At 38.1% G+C, this 19,800-nt stretch overlaps 1 pseudogene; it reads right to left on the reverse strand.

Moving 5' to 3' along the window:
* Window positions 1-1,195: 1,195 nt before the first annotated feature.
* On the reverse strand, window positions 1,196-2,298 carry LOC119530346 (annotated as a pseudogene).
* Window positions 2,299-19,800: the final 17,502 nt, after the last annotated feature.

Here is a 19,800-nt window from a genome sequence, read left to right on the forward strand (position 1 = left end):
AGAATCAAAGTCCCGTAACAGCAATAAAAATTAAATGTCTTTATAATCATTTTACAAATTGTTTTTATCTGGCCCATAATTTCAGGTAGTTAAATCTACATAAGGACTTTATGAATACTCTCCCCTCAAACTATTCAAGATACATAGTGGGTTAACTTTTGTGTACTTGTCTAGAACCTGACACCATTTACAATATTGAGTTGTAAAAGAAATTAACTTATAAATACACTTTTAGAGCATAACCTATTTGAAAGGTGGGGACTGCCTGTATTAAAAAATTAAATCTTCATTAACAGTACCCTCAGGAGTGCCCTCAGTGTTGCTTCTGAACATGCTGAAGGCAATGTTTTTCTGTGATTATATGTTCTCACTAAGTATTATGATGATAAAATTACCTGCTGGAGTCTGTGGAGCTAACTAACAGTAAGTTATGTATTGATTTTTCACTGAAAATTATTTGATGGCCTCTGATTAGATGGACAATTCTAATTAAATTTTTTTTTTCTAATCTATCACTGAGTCTTGAGGGGAGGGGGATAACATATATCAAAGTGGTTTCAAGGCATTATTCCCTCTTCAAGTAATATCCATTAACAAAGATGTGACCCCATTTTCTCATAAATGCTTGACTGATATAAAGTTACTTTCACTGAAAAATGTTTAGGACACAAACATAAAGTCATAGAATGGGGCATCTCAGTATGTCTCCTATGAATGGGCAACTTGAAGAGTTTTTACTTACCCACTTTAAGCAAGCTACTAGAGGGATTTTACTTCCCCTTTTCAACTATTCTATCCCCATATCATTAGAAACTGACTACTATATAAATGGTATTGAGTGACTAATAATACTCAGTGGAACTTAAAACACCATTTTTTTATCCAAAGATTTCAAAGAGCTATACAGAAAAGTGTCACAAATTTACATAAAAGGAAGCTGAGGCATGAAAAACAAGTTGTTTCCCTGTAAAGCAGGTCAAGTTGTGAGACGGAACTTTTGACTTCTAGTCCCTTAGACTAAGTGGGACATACTGCTGAGCATATTCTGAATGTCTACCTATATTTATACTGAATTTAAGGATCAAAAAAAGAATGAAGAGATACAAAATAATCTTTTTAAAATAATTCTTAGGTTATACCCAATGCAAAATGTTTAATGAAGCACTTGTCACAGCTCTTAAGACACAAAACGATGTTATAACTCAAAGGCAAATATATACTCATTGGCTAGGTATATTCTTCAGAATATAGGAGCATCAATGCAAAAGTTAGAAGGACAATCAGTGTAGCTGAATCTCCATGATCAGTGTGGCTGCCTCTTGGCTGCTGGCCCTAGATTATACCTGGTGAAGTAGATAATCTTCTTTGACTCTGATGCTGGGCCTGGCATTATCAAGAGTTCTTGGAGGTATTCTTAGCTACAGACAGCATAGGTTGCCAGAAGGACGCTACTGGGGGGTTCTGGACTCCATACAATGTACTGTAAGGTTGTAGGTATGTCCTCTTTTAAATCATTTAGTGGAAAAAAGTGGTTAAGTATGACTCAGCAATAATCTTTCCAGATGAATTGACTTCTGCCTTAAAACTGATTTGTCTAGCAGGTTCCTTGGCTTCTTGTCAGCCAACCTTGAATCACTACCAGGTTTTAAAGGCAACAGGGCATCCTTCATGGTGGAGCCACTTCCCTCACAACAGATATCTTGTGATTTTTTTTTTGGCAAGTGCTCTTCTTTCCTCAGACATGTAACCTAGAATCCCTCTGGCTCCTTCTGTTTGTTGGCATAAATGCAACAATGGCTAATAATGCTGGTCTTACACTTCATGAAGTCTGACAAGTTTCAGGACGATGTTCTGAGTTATGTATTAGAGTTCTCCAGGGAAACAGAACCGATATTTGTTTGTGTTTATGTTTACATTTATGTTGATGTTTATGTTAATGTGTAATTATTATGAAATTTATTATAGGAATTGGCTCATGCAACTGTGGGGATGGGCAAATCCGAATTCTGTAGAGTAGGCCACAAGTTGGGAACTCTGATGAAGGTTTTTGATGAATTCCCAAGGAGAAGCTGGCTGCATGAAGTGGAGATGGAAATTCTTCCTTCTATTTTGCCCTTCTCTGTCTCTTTCAGTCCAGGCTGGCAGTGGTTCTGCTCATACAAATTTTGTAAAAACCTTGCCAGCTCTGCATGCAGCTTACAGGGGTCCAAACCACCAGACAATAGAACTCTCCACAGTTCTTTCTGCATACCTGCATTTCCAATCCTGACTCTCACTGAAATGGCTAACTGGATGCATGTTCAGTTAAACCCTCACATGAATCCCAATTCTCTGGGGACTTGCTTTCCTGAAGCTCAGGGAAATCTCTGATAGAGCTGCTTCTGGCCCTAGTCTCAGAGCACACTATCTCGACAGGTTCAGAATTTTCCAAAACATCAATTTCTAGTTTCTTTGTACTGAAGAGTTCAGTTTTTAGCTTATCCATTTCTTCTTGCATTTTACTATAAGCTGCAAGGAGAAACCAGGATTCATTTTCCCACTGTAAGTAGAACCTTTTGATGACATTACTTTAGTTAAGAAGGAATGGCTCAGCTCAATCAGGATGGGTCTTAATCCCATTACTGGAGTCCTTTATAAGTGGAATGAAATTCAGACACACAGAGAAAGCCACAGGAAGAAAGAAGCTGAAATCAATAAAACCCAGAAGAAAAGGAATAGGCCAGGAGACCTGCTGCCATGTGCCTTGCCATATGACAGAGTTGCAAAGGATTACCGGTAGACAGCCCTACAACATCACAGTCTTTAGGGAGAAAGCATTGCCTTGTTGATGCCTTGATTTAGACTTTCTTTTAGCCTCAAATCCATGAGCTAATGAATTCCCATTATTTAAGTCAACCCATTTCATGATATTTGCTTGAACAGACTAGAAACTGAAACAGGTAGAAAATGTTTTCTTGGGAAATATTCTTATAAATTTTTCCTTTCATGAGAATTTTCATTTTAGTCTTTATTTATGCCATGTGCTTCAGTACCTGGTCCCAAGTTTTAGAAGATGATGTGATTTCTCTCACAGTGTATAGCCTGAAAGATGACACCTCCAATATGTTATGCGAGCTATACACCAATCCATAATTCTGTGGCAAGACTCCATCTCCTGGACATATTTATGAAAGATATTATCATTTATGCTTTTGCCAGTTTTGCTTCTTTCCACTTATTTTTCCATCTGGCTTTATGCACCCAAGACTTTACCATCTATGAATCATGGATAATGTTCACACCCAATTGTCTATGACTCACTGGGAATCTTTGCCAGGTTTTTCAGCATTTAAACATTCTGTCATTTTAACAGGGACAGTTTGTGCATATGCTTATTTATACTGTAATTTCAAAAATGGGTGCCAGGCTAAAAGTGGTTCCCATAGTTAAATCATTTGCACATGTAGCCTCTTATTCTAAACACAAATCAAGACAATTTAGGGGGCTGATTTTAAATGATCATAGATGTCAAATTTAAATGTGAACTTCTCCAGGGGAAGAGTTAAGTGAATAAAAAGTTATTCCTGTTCTGCAGAAAGATTGCAAATGCCACTTTCTTTAGATAAATTATACTTTCTAAGTATTTATTCCTTGGTTCCAATAGCTGAAGAAAATGTGGGCTCTGTCAGTTATTAGCTGTGTGACTGCAGACGAGATATTTAATAACTTCAAACATTAGTTTCCTCATTGGTAAATATTTCTTTCTATGAGGTTCTCTTTTTGGTGCTACAAGGAATTCTTTCCATGGAATGTGTTTCCTGGAAAATATTTTTGTTGATTAAAAGTAGTTTAGAAGATGCTCCCATAAGAGATGAAGATATAGAAGGAAGAATTGTGACAAATATATTTTTCAGTTATAGAAATGCCTATGCATAATCATTTTACTTTGGGGAGGAGGTGTGTTTGCAAAGCAGCCTATTCTAAAAATATGAATAGAGCCTACAATTTTAAAAGAAGTAGTATCATAGTAGTATAAAATATTAGTGTAAAGTATTCTAGTGGTATAAAAATATCCCAGTAGTATAAAAATACTAAGGATAGGGAGGTCCAGAAGATGGTGGCATAGAGGAGTGGAAGCTACTTAGTCCTCCCGGAACAACTAATAAACAACCAGGAACAATTAGTAAATAATCTGGAATAACTGCAGGGGGACAAATGTGACCGTTCACTCATCATACCCAACCTGAATTGGGAGGAATGCCTGAGATCACAGCATAAAATCTGTAAGTAAAAACTGCGGACCCAAACCAGGAACCCCTCCCCCAACAGCCTAAACTGCAAAGCCTCACTGTGCTAGAGAGCAGCACTCTCCAAGTAAGTGAACATAGCTCAGCTGAGCTCCACCCGGGGTTTTATTTGACAAACGTGGACTGCTGAATACAAGCTATGAATCATCAACAAGCAGACAGAGGCTTTTGGTGATGACTGACCTTGGAGAGCTGGAGGACCTCTCTGGGAGGGAGGGGGAGCCCAGAGGACCCAGTGCTATCTCTGGCTGATGGGTGAAACTGAAGGGGGCTGCAGACCGGCCCTGAAAGGAGGCTTTCTGTTCCTTTTTTGGCTCAGTGGAGAAAGCCTCAGCCATTTTTAGTTCCCAGCGCTCTGACTGAGACAAGGGTGGAGATAGCAGAGGCAGAGAGACTATTCAAATGCTAATGACCTCTCCCTAGGGGATGTATTTTCCCTAAGAGGAAGAAGGTAGTGCCAAGCTCTACTACTTGTCTTCCATTCAGAACCAGACCCCAGAGCCTGGGGGAAAACAGCCATGGGCCACACCTCCTTACTTGAGTCAGGAGCTACAGGCTGACAGGTGCCACCTGCTGGGCAGAAAAGCACAGTGACTTGAGGCCTCACAGGGTGTATCAATCTTCTAAGACTCACCCTCAGGGAGACTTGATACTATTGCCTGCTTCTGAAACCTGAGCCTGTTCAGGTCTGGGAAAACCTGATTGGGGTAACCAAGGAAACCAGATGCCTAGACAGCAGAAAACTACAACCTACATTAAGAAAAACAAAGTTATGGCCCAGTCAAAGGAAAAAACTTACACTTCAGCTTAGATACAGGAATTTAAACAACTAATGCTAAATCAGTTCAAAAAGTTTAGGGAAGATGTGGCAAAAGAGATAAAGCATATAATGAAAACACTGGGTGTACATAAGGTAGAAATCAAAAGTTTGAAAAAAAAACTTGCAGAATCTATGGAAATGAAAGGCACAACACAAGAGACAAAAGACACAATGGAGACATACAACAGCAGATCTCAAGAGGCACAAGAAAACACTCAGGAACTGGAGAACAAGGCATCTGAAAGCCTACACACAAAAGAACAGATAGAGAAAAGAATGGAAAAATATGAGCAACATCTCTGGGAATTAAATGACAAAATGAAATGCAGGAATGTATGTGTCAAGGAGAAGAGAAGGGAAATGGGGCAGAAACAATCACAGAGGGAATCATCAATGAAAATTTCCCATCTCTTATGAAAGACATAAAATTATAGATCCAAGTAGTGCAGCGTACCCCAAAAAAGAATAGATCTGAATAGGCCTGTGCCAAGACACTTAATAAGCAGATTATCAAATGTCAGAGATAAAGAGAGAATCCTGAAAGCAGCAAGAGAAAAGTGATCCATCACATACAAAGGAAGCTTGCTAAGACTATATGTGGGTTTCTCAATAGAAACCATGGAGGAAAGAAGGAAGTGGGGTGATATACTTAAGATACTGAAAGAGAAAACCACCAACCAGGAATCCTATGTCTTGCAAAACTGTCCTTCAAATATGAGGGAGAGCTTAAAATATTCTCTGATAAATAGACGATGACAGAGTTTGTGAACAAGAGACCTGCTCTACAGGAAACACTAAAGGGAGCACTACAGACAGAAAGGAAAAGACAGGAGTGAGACGTCTGGAACACATTTTGGGAGATAGTAGCACAGCAATGTAAGTACACTGAACAAAGATGACTGTGAGTATGGTTTAAAGAAGAAGGTTAGGAGCATGTGGGACACAGAAGGAAAGAGGAAAGATAAAGACTGGGACTGTAAAACTCAGTGAAACCTAGGGTGCTCAACAATTTTGATAAAAGGTACAAATATGTTTTTATGTGAGGTAGAACAAATGAATGTCAGCATTGCAGGGTGTTAAAAATGGGGTGGGATTGGGGGAAAAGTTCAGTCAATGCAAACTAGAGACTGTAATTAACAGAAACATTGTATTATGCTTCCTTTAATATAACAAAGGCAATGTACCATAGCTAAATGCCTATGGAGGGGACATAAGGAAGGGGTATGGGATTCTTGGCATTGGTGATGTTGTCTGACTCTTTATTCTACTTTAGCTTAATGCTATCTTTCCTTTTGTTACCTCCTAGCTGTCATTTTTGTTTGTTTTCTCTTTCTCTTTCTTTTTCTTTTTCTTTTGTCTCTCTACCTTCTTTGACTCTTCCTCCTTCTTCATGGAAGAAATGGAGAGGTCCTTATATAGACAGTGGTGATGGTGATGAATACATAAATATGTGACTGTACATGAAACCGTCGATTGTTTACTTAGGATGGAATGTATGATGTGTGAACAAAACTGTCTTTAAAAAAATGGGTTGATGAAGAAAACTTGAGGGCACTATATTGAGTGAAACAGGACAGACACATAAAGACAATATTGCAGGCTCTCACTGATATGAACTAATTATAATATATAAACTAATAGACATGAAATATAAGTTATCAGGATATAGAATGAGGCTAAAGAATGGGGAGCAATTTCTTATTATAAGCATAATGTTCAACTAGGGTGAACTTAAACATTTGGAAATGGACAGAGGTGATGGTAGCATGTTGTGAGAATAACTAACAGTGCTGAATGTTGTGTGAATGTGGTGGAAAGGGTAAGCTCAGAATCATGTATGTTGCCGAAGGAAAGGGAGGTTAAAAGATGGGAATGTATAAAACAGTAAATCTTGTGGCAGACAATGTCCATGACTAACTGTACAAAGATTAGAAATCTCTCTCATGAACTAGAACAAATGTATGACACTATAACTAGAAGTTAATAATAGAGAGGCATATAGGAAAAAATATAGCTATTGCAAACTATGTACTACAGTTAACAATATTTTAACATTATTTCATCAACAGTAACAAATGTACTATGTACTATACCAATACTATGAATGGCTGGTTAGGGGTATGAAAAGGTTTCAGTTTCCTTTTTTTCATCTTTATTTCTTTTCTGGACTAGTGAAAATGTTCTAAAAATTGAAGAAATAATTGTGGTGATGGATGCACAGCTGTATAATGGTACCATGGGCAACTGATTGTACACTTTGGATCTTTTGGTAATTATATGGTATATGAACAATCTCAAGAAAAAAAAATCCTGTATATTTAAAAAAAAATGCTACGGATATAACCACACAGACACAAAGACATAAAAATACAATTTGATTAAAAATGTGGGTTAATAAAACATCCAATCTCAATAATAATCAAAGAAATACCAAATAAACAATGAAATAGAATTTTGCATCCATAAACTGATAACATTTTGAAATGATAGTATCCAGTGTTGGCATGGTTTTAGAAAATTGACATCCTTATATATTGCTTTGATTATATTATTTCTAGAGGTTAGTTTGGCATCTTGTCTTAGTACATTTCTAATATGCTATGAACCTACAATTTATTTCTAGAAATTTATTCTTCATAACCAGAAAAATCCACAAATATATACATGAATATATAGTATATATGTTTATGTACATATATGTAAATTGCCTGTTGTCATTGACAGCAGAAATTTGAAATAATATAAATCTCCACCAATAAAATATAGAATGTATTTATTACATTACCAAGAATATTGATCCTGCCTCTGTTTAGCTCATTTCAGTTAATGAGAATTTGCTCGGATAAAAACATGGGTTTATTCTTGTTCCTTCTACTTTCCTTCACCCTCCACATCCAGGGAATCCCCAAGTTTACGTCTTGATAACTCAGGCTGAGGTCCTAGCTCTTTAAACATGTTTTAGGGAAACATTGTAATTTAGTAAAAAGAACACTAAATTTGGTGTGAGAAGACCTGAATTTAGTGATGACTAGTTCTCAGTACTTGAGCAAGTTACTTGGCTACTCTAATAATTTTTTTCCCGTGTAAAGTGGGGATCTTATACACATCCACCCAACTTTCAGAGTTGCTTTAAGGCTGAGATAAGGTAATGAATGTGAAAGTGCTTTATAACTATATGGCATATGTGGAAGATTGAATTATATATCATGTTATTAATCTTAATATGAATTCCCATTGAAATAGGATGTCTTAAAGATGTTATTTTCAGTTAAGATATGGCCCAACTGAAGCAGGGTGGGTCTTAATCCAGATTCCTGAGGCAATATAAAGAGAAGAAAACAGAAGCTAGAGTCAGAGAAGGCCATGCAGGGAATGCTGGAAATCAGCAGGAACCAGGAAGAGAAAGGAGAGGACATTGCCATGTGACACAAGGCAGGCATTCAAATCTCAGGGATTCAAGCCAAGGAGCTCCAAGGATTGTGGCAAGCCAGCACCTGACTGCTACCAACTCAGAGGAAGCAAGTCTTCTAGCCTCTGAAACCGTGAGATGATAAATTCCCTTTGTTTAAACCAACCCATTGTGGAGTATTTTTCACAGTGGCCAGGAAACTAAGACAGTGTGTTAGAAATAGGAGGTAGGTGGCTATATGCCCTGCAAACAAGAGGGTGCAGAGGTGAGTAGTGCTGGGTGTTTGTGTGCAACTACAGATTGTCTTGTGCCTTCTGTCAGGAAATGAGATTCACTCCTACAGTGGAGGAATTTCAAAGGGGGAAGAGGGAACATATAAAATAGAGAGAATAAAAAAGGATATAATGCATACCCTCATTTAAATACAATAAAATTGCTTTAGGTTCATAGCATCAGGAAAGTTAAAAGAAGTGTATTGGTGCATATGTGTGCACCAATGTGAGACTTGGATACTGATGCAGGGAGAAGACATAAGGAGCAGAAAGGCTGGGTATAAATCACTTCCTTACTTCTGTATACACAACTAGTATAAAGAGTTTTCTTTTCATGGTTACAGGTTTTTCATAACACTGAGTTTGGACCCTGCATGATAGCTTTATTGCTTCAAAGTACCTTGGAAGTGTCTTCTATCTATCTATCTATCTATCTATCTATCTATCTATCTATCATCTATCTATACAGTTCCCTATATAAAGCTGTAATATCTTTTATATATACAGCTTCTTTTATATATGAACAGCTCCTTTTATATACTATACTATAATATAGAATGTAAAAACACTATGTTAAATACTATTTAATGTTAAATACTATTTAATATTTACAATAACTGCCTCACATTGCTTTCATTTACCTTGCTGTTGTTATTGTTAATGTATTTGGATTTGAACACATTTTGAACTATCATATAAGACCTGCTCTTTAATAACAATTGTAAGCCCTGTGGCACTCCTTCTTTTACTCTGTTATTATAGGGTATTCTGATAAATGTTTCCTTCAAAATGTTTCAAAATTTTTAATAGAATTTTCAGTTATTACAAAACATCACACATGAGCACTAATTATTGTATTTTTCAAATGGGAAAGATTGGTCCAGAAGATTCAATGAGAGGGTTGACTAAGTTTATTTAGCAAGAAAATCAATACATTAAAAAAGAAAATTCAGATATACTGAATCCTAAGTTGTGTATTGTGGTATTTGTACAGCTGGTTTTCCCTTAACACTGTATTCCTATTTTTAATAAGCTCAGATAAAATGGAGACTGCAAGCAAAAACACAGTGCTGAGGTCTAACTGTAGTTGTGACTATGGCCTAACAAGTTTGATTAGGTCCACTGGCAAGAATGCCTGCAAGAAACTTTAGACCAAACACTTTAATAACCTAGATTGTTAAACTGAATTCTAGCTGGGTCTACTAGCCAATTTAGAAATTGATTGTCTCAAGTAATTAGATTTACTGGGTTCTGTATCAGTATTATACCAAAACTCTGTCTTTCTTTTTAGCTACCTGTAACAGATTTCCACAGTTTATCTCAACAAAGCCTTGTGATGGTAAATCTGGATTCCCATTGAAAGGATTGTTGGGCAAGGTGAAAAAAAGACTCTAGATCTAGCCAGTGAAATTCCTTTTTATCTTTATTATTAGCTGAATTAATAAAAAGTTCTTAGGGAAAAGAGGGAATAAAATATCTCTGTTCATGGTACCATATTCTGATTCTATATTACATGTTCTTCAAAAGTCAATGCTTTATAGGCTAATGTTCTTTATACAGAAGCAAAAATGAACCAGGATGAATTAGAAGTAGCATTGCCTATTTTGTACCATTCTCAGGTATATATGCTCCAGTGATTTTATAGGTCATTATCTCAGAGTTACAAATAGTTGTTTAAAATTACTTTCCATAAAAGTTCTATTTGATTTATAAAGTTAATATGATGCTTCCCAGATTCAATCAGAGGTACTCTCTTGGTCTTCAAGATTCAGGTTTCTCATCATTCTAATGGCAGTAATAACATCTCTTCCATGGGATTCTTGCATAGACTAAATGACATGAATGCATGTTAAACACCCATGACATAGTAGGTGCTCAATATTAAAAAAAAAAAAAGGATATTCCCATTTGTCATTGTACTTTATTTCCTGACATTTGATGAGTTTTCTCTTCATGACAAAGCATCTTTTGTACAAATATGCATGAATTTCTATTCTCAAAGCAGTCTTCATTAAGCAACACTGTCAAAGGCTTCTAAATAATCGAAATTAATTAAATGACAGATTCCCCTCTTTGTCACAATGCCATTTATTTTTTTATTTAGAATAATGACAATTTAGTTGGTCATGAGTATCCTTTGTAAAAGTCTATAGCCTTTCCCAGTTAGTAGGCTGTATTTGCTTAAGTATTTACTGATGTCCTTCCTTGTTGCAGACCCCATTACCTCACCAGATAGGAAAGAGGATTTAAATTATTTTGAATGAGAGTGTTAGGCAAAATGCAATGAACTTAGCCCTGTGTTATTCTTGTTTAATATAGTAACCCAAAAGAGAGAAGTAGGGTTCTTTATTGCTTTCCACAATGTTCAGTATATTCTGAATATGTCTGCTATTAAAATTCTGATCACAGCTGATTTCCACTGGTTTGCTAAGCACCAATAATCTCCTCACCAATTCATCTGACAGTAGTTCTACAACATGTGGTGGGCTCTTTGGTTTCTGTGATGCAACTCTTGTAGTTCCCCTACCTTGAATGTTTTCCTTCCTTCTCTCTGTGCAACAACCTGATTTTCGAGGTCCAAGAGAAATCTCAGTTCCTCCCTGAATCATTTCTGTCCACACAAGATCTGAGGAGCCTATCTTTCTTCTGAACTTCTATGAAGTCGGAACTGTGCCATATCTTTGCCATGTATCATTTGCCACCTTGTATTGCTAACTTTCTTCCCATATGATTGAATTCATCATCTTCCACACCAAACCTGTTTCTCTTACAGGGTTCACATTACAATGAGTAGTCCCACCATCCACTTAAGTGTTCAAGACACAAACAGGGCAGTCATCCATGTCTCCCGTCTTTCTTACCACCTGCCTCCTCAGTGGATAAACACCAAATCCTGTGATATCTCAGTATCTGTCCTTTACTAGTTCTTGACATATTCAGTTCCCTAGTTCAGGGTATGATCATCTCTTACCTGCATTAGTGCTATAGCTTCCTACAACTGGTTAGATCCCAGTATTCACATTAATCCTTTCTCCCTACTGTAGCCAAAGTGACATTTGTTAACGCAAATGTGACCTTTTTTACGTTCTTGCTTAAACGTTAAATGATTCTGAAATGTTTTAAAAATGAAGTTCGAATATCCTAGTATGGCATACAAAACACCTTATGATCTATACCCTGCTCAGCTCTCCACTGTATCTACCAACTCCTTTCACTTTATACGCTAAGCTCCAACTGTACTGAGCTGACCAAAGGTATTCTCTGTGTTGATAAATGTGGGCTTTCTAAATGATGGCAAAGTGAGTTTTGTGACTAACATTTTCCATAACCAACCTTTAGCCTATATAAAAGAAAATTAGAAATGCAGAAGACAGTTTATTGTAGAGTAGAGTTAATAGCAATAGTCTGTCATATTTCCCCTCCTCTCTCCATAGAAATCAGAAGGAACTGTATCTTCCTCATTAAGAGTGTCACCTGTAGAGGTTCAAAGTGTTTGCAAGAGGGGAACCCCACATCTCACAGCCTTGCTGGATGTTTATTCTACTCTGATGTTGCTATATTGGGTGCTGCTGTGAACAGGAGTAGGGTGATGAGAGAATTCTTGGGAGAATGTTCCCCTGAGAGTTTGCATATGGGAACATATGTGAACCCAGAGCCTGCTAACTGCATACACCTGGTAAATTGGAAGAGCAGGAGACTGACTGACTGGACTGCCAAGGCAACAGTTGGTAGAAGTAACATTTGTCAGAACAAAGGCATAGGATTTCCCATGAGCCAAATGGAGGCCACATCAGGGTGTACCCCCAGGGGCAGGAGGTTGATGGGGTTTTGCTACATATCAGGGATGGAGTGCATTAACAGCCTGAAGGAAATACAGTGTAGGGATCTCTGCAGAGGTCAGAGAGTGTCTCTAAAGAAACACAAGTATCCCATGAAATAACCAACATTTAATTGCTCTCCGTAATGGAAGGCATGGATGTTCACACTGGAGTCAGCTAAGAGAGAACTGCAAACATACTTGCCAGGTGAGACGACTCCCCTGCTCACTGTTCTCTAATTCCTCTTCCCCTAATTCTCTATCTTGTGAAAGCTTGGAGGGCAGGGGAGAAGGGAGAACCAGAAGAATTTTAAAAAATGGACCAAGCAATCCTTACTCACTGCAGGTCTGGGAGGCTTGAGCTGGGGAGAGGAGAGATATTGTGAATGGCTTGAGATTAACTCATTCCTCCAATAGACATTTATTGAGCATTTTTTTTTTAATGCTTGGCACTTTTGTAGACACAAGGAACACAGCAGTGAATAAAACATGCAAAGATCTTTGCCCTTACGGAACTTATAATCTAATAGGAGAGGAGAAATGAACAAAATAAAACAGTAAAATAAAATATGTAGAAGAGGCTATATCCTAAGGGGGGAAAATAAAGTAGAAAAGGGAGAGAGGATGCATTGGAGGGGTAGGGTGTTCACAGTGGAGGAGATGAGAAATGTTAATCAACAAATGAAGGCAACCAGATTTGCTGATCGTTTGGATGTGGGGTATGAGAGATAAAGGAGACTAGATTTTTGGCCTGAGCAACTGGAAGGATGGAAGCCCTATCAACTAAGAAGGGCTCTGCTATAGGAGGAGCAGCCTGGGGGCACATTAATTTTGAGATGTCCATTAGATATCCGAGCGCAGTGGTCATTCATACAGGCCGTTGGAATTCAAGGGGGCGGTTGGGGCTAGGACAGCAATTTGAAGGTGTTTGCCATGTGGATGTCATTTAAAACTACAAGACTGGATGAGACTCAAGTTTTGATCTATATGGCCCTAGACTTTTTTTTTTTTTAATCTTCATTTTATTGAGATATATTCACATACCACACAGTCATACAAAACAAATCGTACTTTCGATTGTTCACAGTACCATTACATAGTTGTACATTCATCACCTAAATCAATCCCTGACACCTTAATTAGCACACACACAAAAATAACAAGAATAATAATTAGAGTGAAAAAGAGCAATTGAAGTAAAAAAGAACACTGGGTACCTTTGTCTGTTTGTTTCCTTCCCCTATTTTTCTACTCATCCATCCATAAACTAGACAAAGTGGAGTGTGGTCCTTATGACTTTCCCAATCCCATTGTGACCCCTCATAAGCTACATTTTTATACAACTGTCTTCTAGATTCATGGGTTCTGGGTTGTAGTTTGATAGTTTCAGGTATCCACCACCAGCTACCCCAATTCTTTAGAACCTAAAAAGGGTTGTCTAAAGTGTGCGTAAGAGTGCCCACCAGAGTGACCTCTCGGCTCCTTTTGGAATCTCTCTGCCACTGAAGCTTATTTCATTTCCTTTCACATCCCCCTTTTGGTCAAGAAGATGTTCTCTGTCCCACGATGCCAGGTCTACATTCCTCCCCGGGAGTCATATTCCACGTTGCCGGGGAGATTCACTCCCCTGGGTGTCTGATCCCACGTAGGGCCCTAGACTTTTTAATACCTGAAAATATTACTTCTAGAGCTAACAATGGCTGAAAATCTATGGTATTGGCCCAGAATGGCATTATGGGGTAGGGGAAAGGGGGTGATCCAAAGTAACATGTTTAACTCAGTGATAGGAGAAAAGAATTCTGTTTGTGTCCCATCAAGTGCAACTATTCAACAAACCAGTTACACTCTTAATGTACCTTGTTCTCTTTAATCTTCTGGCATTTGCACATGACTTTTCATGCCTGGATTCTCCCTTATGCTACCCCTACTATTGGGGATTGAATCATGTACCCCAAGAAAGACATTCAAATCTTAATCCACGTTCCTGTGGGTGTGAAACCATTTGTAACTAAGCTCTTTTGAAGATGTTTTTATTAGGTAAAGTGTGGACAAATTGAATCAGGGTGGGTCTTAAACTGTATTGCTAAAGGCCTTAAAAAGAGAGGAAATTTGGATGCAGTTAGTATAAGTAGAAGCCAGAAGTGAGAAGCAGCCAGGAGTCAGAATAAGCCAGAGAGAAAAGAGATAGAAAGCCATGTGACAGAGGACTGCCATCACCAGAATGCTACCTACCCCAGAAGAAGGCACAGTCTTGCTGACATCTTGCTTTTGGACTTTTAGCCTTCAAAATCATGAGACAATAAATAGTTGCTTTTTAAACCAAATGTATTGTGTGGTATTTGTCATAGCATCTCTGGCAAACTAAGACATCCAACTACCTTCACCTGGATGACTTTTTAGGAATTTTTCTGATATGCCATTTCATGGGAACTTTTTCCCATTCTTTTGTGATTAAATCAGTTCCCTTCTTAGGAGCTCTAAGGCAAGGCCCTTCCCTTTCATGATGCTGTTTACTTGTTCTTTGTCCCTTTGTAAACTGTATGTTCCTTGAGGGCAGGGAATTTCTCCTGTTAGATTCTTTGTCTCTACTGTCTGGTATAGGACCCAAACATATTAGATGCCCAATGCATAATTTTAGATTATAAGCAAGTGGGTTAAGGGCAGAGGCCATGCTTTATACTCTGGGTTGTTTTCTATAGAGCTTGAGTAACATGTATCACACTTATGAATATGTTTGTAAATGTCAGCGTTCTATAAGGAGTGCTCCTGGTCTGTTTTTTGATCACTATGTTTTGCTTACAGATACTTGATAGTATTAGGCAGGCAGAATACAGGTATATATAAATATTGGTGAATTTCTTCATCTCTAAACTTTATGATTTGATCTCTAAAATGAAAGGATACATTGAGAATGACTGAACTTGCATTGTGGAATGAAAATTGTATATAATTTATTATACGTTTATCTTCTATATAAATGTGCAATGGCTTGGGATCTTAGATATTTCTCACTTACTTATGTTGGTCAGAAGAGACACCTGTTACCAACTCCAAGGGAGAAGTCTCACCATGTGGAGAATGGCAAGAACATAACAAGGCCCCCTACCAGGAATAGGAGTCCCAGGGTTTGCAGGTGTCAGGGTTGCTAACAAAAGCACAACTTACACAGGTACTGGATGGAACAATGTTTACTCACATAGAGAAGAGACTTCACTAGCGGGTGTCAGTCCCCATGGCTAGCAGCTCCCCTTCCTCAGCCAATGTGGGGAGACGTCCATGTTTACCCCTCTCATTCTCTTGCTCTTGTGTGCTGTAGTTGAGGGACCCTTATTCCCTCCCCACCAGGAACAGATATACCAATGGGGTTGAACTGAGTCATAAAACATGCATACTTTAGCCAGCCAGTCTCCAGTGGATGATTACATACGTTCAGGGAAGACGGGGAAGGGATGTGCTGGCAGTCCACTCTGCTAGAGGATGAGTTTTATCTCCGGGAACCCCAAGAAGGGAGTCAGCCCACATTCACCATCTGTTCTAGGTACCAGTCTGATGCATCTGGATTTATGGGAGGATCCCAGGGAAAAGAAGCAGGCTGTGCCCAGACTGTCCCCTACCACATATACATACCAAGAGAAAAGCCTCCTTTCTGGTCTTTACTCTTTTTTCCCTTGACTTTCCAATTCAGCTGATGTTCCTCTGTGTGTTCCCTGGCATTACTGTCTCACAGATTCTGCACTGGGATGGTTGTTTTATCAGTTAGAATCAGATTTAATTTGCATATTACAGAAAAGCTATAATAAGTGACTTAAATGACATAGATGTTTAGTTTTCCTTCTTGTAAAAGAGGTCAAGAGATAAGTAGCATATGGTGGATTTGGTGGCTTCTTAGTCACAGGGCACTCAGGCTTCTTCTCAACTTCTGCTCCTCCATTCTAGCATGTGACGCCATCTTCAAGGTCATCTCATAGTCTGAGAAGGTCATTGATGCTTCAGCCATGTCCAAGTTACAGACCATGGGAAGCAGAAGGAACAGAATGGCAACAGTGACTTTCCTTCCAACTGAGACAGCTCCCATTAATCAGTCTTCCCAGAAGTTCCATTCTGCACTTCTTCTTGCATCTCATTGGCCAGAACTTAGTCACATTGCAAAAGAGAATAGGAAATTCTGTTTTATGGCTACAGTTGGGTTCTATATTAAAGCAAAAAAGGAAAATGGATATTGGTGGCAACTGTAGAATACAGTTTTTGCCATGGGTGTATTCTTGTATCAGAATTTACTATTTTATTTTACTCCCTGTTCACTTAAATTCAAAATCTCTACCTATTGATTTCCATAAAGTGCCACGCTTTCTCCCATCTACTCTGAAAATCCTGGCTGACTGTTTTGTTGGTTCACAGAGGAATAGGTTTGGTTGGTTTGTCTGGGCTTGCTGCTCTCCTTCTAACCTGAATGCTCTGCCCTGTGTCTCTGTTCTTGTCCACAGCTGCGTTCTCCTTGGAGGGCTGAGGCAAAGGGCAGGACTTTATTTTGCTCCTTTTTCAGTTAAAATAGTCACTTTCTTCTGAGAATACGAGCTGAAACTGAGCCTCCACTTTCAGCATTTTTTGCATTTCCTGTAACATCATTAAAAATCCCCCTGAAAACAATTGTTCAGGACCTCACTAGGCAACCGCTTCACACCCAGTATTGTTTAGGCTGAACTCATATTCACTGTGACCCAAGAATCAGATTTGACTTCCTCATCAACAGTCTCCTCCTGGACAATTGGCCAAAGGATGGGTGGCTGGAGTATCTCATTTCTGTCCTGTGGAGTGCAGCAGGATGCTCTTCCCTGCTGTTTCCGGTTTTTTGGGTGAGGCACCACTTTCTCCTTGCTGGCCCCCACCAGTCACAGACCTTTCGGTAGTTGCTGCTGCCTCCATGAAGGTATGTATAGAAAGGCCACATCAATGTCACATAAACTTCTATGAGTTAACAAGACTTCATTCAAAGGTTTGCATTAACTGTGTAGAATTACAATGTAGATGGGGTAAATTTAAACTATATGATTAACAATACTTTTCCATGATCAAGGGAAAATAACTCTGGGCTACTCAGTCTTTAAGAGGGTGTGTTTCTGTATCCTCCTATGTATAAAGTTCTTTCTATGAGAAAGTACCTTTTCTCTGAAAACCTTTCAAGGACCCCTTAACCAGAATTCATCCCCATCCTGATTCCCCCAGCAGTTTATTTCCCTTTGTCTGAGTTAGTGGGAGTAGGATAACATCCAAGACAGTTTATTGTCACCTGTTACATTCCATGTTCCAAAGAAGAATGTGGAGCAGACAACACTCCGTTCCCCCACCAGTGGTAATTTATTCCATTGATTGCTTAGTAGATAACTGTTTTCTCTTTCTTCCAGACACACACACACACACACACACACACACAGGATTAATCTGTGCATAGGTGTTAAGAAAATTATCTGAGACTTTCATGGCCTGAAGAGTCCTACTGAAGAAGGCTTTAGGGATCCTAACCATTGTGGGCCATATGCCCATTTTTCATTCTGTTGCAGGGTTGTCCATATGTTCAATAATGAGTCACACTGAGAGAAATCTATATATGCGCAGCCTTAGAGGTCCAGCCATTTTCTTCTTTTGTTGATGTTGTGGAGAACTTGTTTGGAAGTGAGGATACACTGATCTAGAAATAGGAAAACTTGACTACTCTTGAGACAGGTGGTTTTGAAAGGTTTTATTTTTCTTTACAGTTTACAAAGTAGAATGTTAGTGTCTAAAGACCTCCAAAGGGAGAGATAGGATTGATTTATTATAGTTTTACCAACCCGTGGATTTCTTTGCATTGTTAGAAAAATTTTATCCACCCCACAAAGTAACATTTTGGTAAAGTAAAAATTGGTATATAGTTAACTTCTAAGTTGGCATATTAGTTCCTCTCCTACCCCCAAATTATTAAGACATTCACGTAACTATTTTATCTTTAAGTTAACTTACTGCTTATCATTGTGGTAATCATTGGCTTCTGGGACATAGAATGACTTTAATGTAACACTATTGTAACTCCCAACATTGTCTTCTATTGGCTAATAAATCGTGCTGTCCTTAGATTGAAATAATATACCCATAATTTACATAGCAGTGGCTTCATTCAAATACAGTCTCTTTTATATTTGATGAATGAATTATTTAAAGTGAAAGCAACTTGGACATTTGTACATTACGTTTCATGTTATACAATTTGGTATGCAATGAATAGGGATATTATAACTCTGTTATTGTGGAAGGTACCTGTTTCCTGGGTTACTCCTGAAGTAGTAACTATAATCTCAATACTTCTTTATCTACATAAAAACAAGCTTATAGAGAAACTAGTTTTGTCACTGTATGATATACTTATGCTGATGATTTTTCAGGAAATGTCCTTCAGGTTCCATTTAAAATGTTACTGCCAGTGCTCCTTAGTGAGTTTCAAAGCTTCTGCTGAGAGCTCAGAAAATTCCATTTCACCATTTTGTCATGTGTGGTTTGACGGCTTCTTTCTAGGGAACATTTTTTAATCCAATGGTATAGTGACTTCCATTTTTCATTTTTTTCCCTATGAAGTTTCTAATTCTCTTGAGGGTGTATATATATGTTTGTGGGACTGAGAGGAGGAATATACTTAAAGATCATTTTTAAAAGCGTTCTGCCTGATTAACTTTTTGTGTCATGGACTGTTATATTTTTTGGACTTGAGATATGTAAATGAAATCCTTTCTATTTCTGCCTTTTCTAATATCTTGATATGTATCCTTCTCATGTCCCTTAAATGTTGATATATATCTTCATGGAAGAAAGAAACCTGCCCCAAACTTTCACATAATTTTTTTCACTAATATTTGCCTAAGAATTTTGCTGAATGGGGCACATACTTGTAGGGCAGATATCATGATTTTGTATTTCTTCTTTCAACACTTCATTCAGTTCTGAATGAATAATGAGTTTCTAGGCTCTTGTAAAATGGAGTAAAGCATATGGTTGAGGCCTGAAGGAACTTGCAGTCTAATGGGAGAGATAGATTTGCAAATCAACTATTACAGTCCCATGGGATAAAGGTTATGATAGTAGTTAGTGAAATGACAAATCAGACTGGACCAAAAGGGAATCCTGGAATGCTTCTAGAGGGAGGCTGCCTTTCAGTTGAATTTTGAAGG

Source organism: Choloepus didactylus, chromosome 3 (assembly GCF_015220235.1).
Source record: "Choloepus didactylus isolate mChoDid1 chromosome 3, mChoDid1.pri, whole genome shotgun sequence".
Taxonomy (NCBI): Eukaryota; Metazoa; Chordata; class Mammalia; order Pilosa; family Megalonychidae; genus Choloepus; species Choloepus didactylus.